The sequence below is a fragment of the Pteropus alecto genome, unplaced genomic scaffold (genome assembly GCF_000325575.1).
Source record: "Pteropus alecto unplaced genomic scaffold, ASM32557v1 scaffold137, whole genome shotgun sequence".
NCBI lineage: Eukaryota > Metazoa > Chordata > Mammalia > Chiroptera > Pteropodidae > Pteropus > Pteropus alecto.
The window spans coordinates 4,707,880-4,710,736 of record NW_006440135.1 but is presented as its reverse complement, the minus strand read 5'-3'; positions in this window follow the sequence as shown (position 1 = coordinate 4,710,736).

The following is a 2,857-nucleotide window of genomic DNA, read 5'->3' as shown; positions in this document are numbered from 1 at the left end:
CCCTCCCTCCCCTCCCTCCCGTCCTGTGGGCTGTGGGCTGTGGGCTGTAGCAGGGCACAGGTGGATGACGCTGCACTGCCCTGCACCATAAACCCAAAACATGCAGTGAGGGGTGTAAGGGTGGCCCCTGTGAGACGACAACTTTGAGCTGCAGGGCGGACAGGTGGAGTGTGGGGTGAAGGGCACCCAGTCAGAGGGAACAGCTTCTGCGCGCCCTACAGGGCCTCTGCTGTGCCCTCTTCACCAGCCCACTCCCCTGGGGCTTCCCCACCGGACATGCTGGGTGAGACCCTGGGCATCTGCCTCCGGTGGGGACACTGGCCTGGCTCCCAGCTAACAGGGCCCAGGACAGGCCTGGCAGAGGCGGGGCGCTGAGAGGTGGGGGTTCAGCCCAGCCCACTCCCAGAGGCTGTTTCACCCCCTCACCCTCTGCGCAGGGTCCAGGGGATCCCCGAACGCTGCGTGGCCCTGCCCCTTCCTGCGGCCTCTGTCGGGGCTCCTGGAGGCGGGGCTCTCCACCTGCAGCCGGACCCCTGGGCCCCTTGCCCTGGGCGCAGGCACTGATGCCCCAGGAGCACGAAGGGACGGAGAGGGGGAGAGGGGTCCGCAGTGACAACAGCAGGGAGCTCAGCAGCTGTTGACAAAATGCTCCAGGTCCTTCTCTGCTCCGGGAACAGAGGCAGGGAGAGGAGGCAGCCAGGACCGAGGGCTGCCGAAGCAGTCGACGCGGCTGACTCCGGAGCATCACGGGCGCCTGGGCTGGCTGCTTCCTGGCTGTGGGGGGCAGCGCACCCCGTCTGCCGGCCTGTGTCTGGGGGCCGGAGGGTGTGGCGAGGGTGCCGAGCCCACGGGGAGGTCAGAGCTGGGAGCTGCTCACCTGTGGAGAGCTAGAGCCACAGACTCTTCCTCCGCTGGCCAGCAGGACGTGGAGCGCATGGCCCTGAAGTGGCCTTGAGCACCTCCTGCAGGGCCAGCCTTTTGGTCATGGCTCATGGAGCTGTCACGTCACCCACCCATCTCGCTAAGACAGCCACGGCAGGACACAGACGTGGGGAGGGAGGGTGGCTCCTTGGCTTTCCTCTTTCCCCAGCTCTCATCCCTGTCACCCTGGGAGGACATAACCCAGGAAAGAGGACTTTGTCCCCAGCTGGCGAGAACGGGAGGGCTCAGCTACTCAGAGCCTGTTTGCTCTGGGGTTTGCTGGGGGGGCCTGCAGATCAGGGCCCCTGGGCTGCGGTTCGGGGTGTGTCCAGCTGGTGGGGATGGGGGCAGGCAGTGCCCAAGGTCTTGGTGACACCTGGATGTTACTGCAAACAGTTGTGTGAACTGAAGTTGCCGGGGGAGATGTGACCGCTGAGCCCCTGGGGACACTGCCTGGGGGTGGGGAGCCACCTTGCCCTGGCGAGGTTCCCAGAGGCTCCCAGAGAGGGTACCTCTCCCCGAGGACCCAGGACTGCAGGGCCAGTGGCCTCCCTGAGGAGGGCCATCCTGTTTCTGCTCAGTCCCACTGACTGCCCGAGGCTATTTCGGGGATGTGCCCAGGGGGTGACCGAGGCGGGTGGCCTGTGCCCATCCAGGGCAGTCTGAGGGTAGGCGGGAGGCGGACACTGCTTTTCTTCTGCACCTTGGGCTGCATGGCTCCTCCTGTCCCTGTCCTGCCCCGGGAAGGGGCCCCGGTAGGGTCCCTGACTGATGGGGTGGCTGGGTGAGACTGACGTCTGGACAGCAAGGCGTGCGTGGCTTCCCCGAGTTACGGGGGTGCTGTCTTCCCAGGCAGGGGAAGTGCAGCTCTTACTATAAAGCTGCAAACCCTCTGGGTGGCTGCCCAGGTGTCCCCACCCACATTCCTGGGTCCAAGGCCCCCCACAGGCCTGAGCTTCCCACAGCAGACCCAAGAGGTACCCCAATATCATACACGTGCTTACATATTTCCTTTAAAAAAAAAGAAAAAACTACCAAAAATGTACAAAAGTACCCCATGCTCCTTGCAAAAACATTCAGGGACTGCGAAACTTTTAAAAAATATAAAAAGAAATTAAAGTTCTCCTGTAACCTGTTACCCACCCAACTTTTCTGTGTATAATGCACTTTACAAAAGTTGGATCAACGTGCAGCAACATAGCTGCACGTTGTTCCATGTCAAAAAATGACATAAAACCATTTACTCGGCCCAAATTTTCAGCCCCTGCTCTGCAGCAGGCAAATAGCACAGCCCTGGGCGTGTACCTGTCAGACGCGGGAGCAGAGAGACACCTGCCGTAATGTCGCCACGCGCACTGTGGAAACGGCAGGGGCAGGAGACGGACAGCGGCGCCTTCCACGTGGGGCGGGTCTTCTCTCTGAGGACACAGGAACGGGACCCCGAGAAGAGCTGTCCTAAGGGGCCGGCAAGTGCCAAGGTCCCAAGGCACATGGCTCGTCAGCGCCTCAGCGAGGCCGGGGGGAAGGAGGGTGGTGACTTCTGGGGAGAGGCATTTTGCTCAGAGCCTGGTGGGGGCCTGGAGTGACATCTTTGGCTGTGACCTTGGGGCAGGAGTGAAACCGAAGCCGCTACAGGTTGGCTGCGCGGCAGCGCGCTGGGTCGGTGGGGCTCGGATCGAGGCGGTGGCGGGTGCTGCGGGGCCGGCCGGGAGCCAGGAAGGGACTGGGAGACAGGGAGGGAGGCGACTCCGAGACGGGCAGGGTGACCGCGGTGGCGCCAGAGTAGGCCGGGGTCTCTGGGGGCCCCTCAGACGTTGCGCAGAGATCGCAGGGTGTCTCAGGAGCTCCGGGGTGGACGCGGGGCCCGAGCTGGTGCGGGGCGGGGGGGACAGTGTCAGTCAGGCGGCTCCGCCAGGACCGGGGGAGCGGCGCGAGG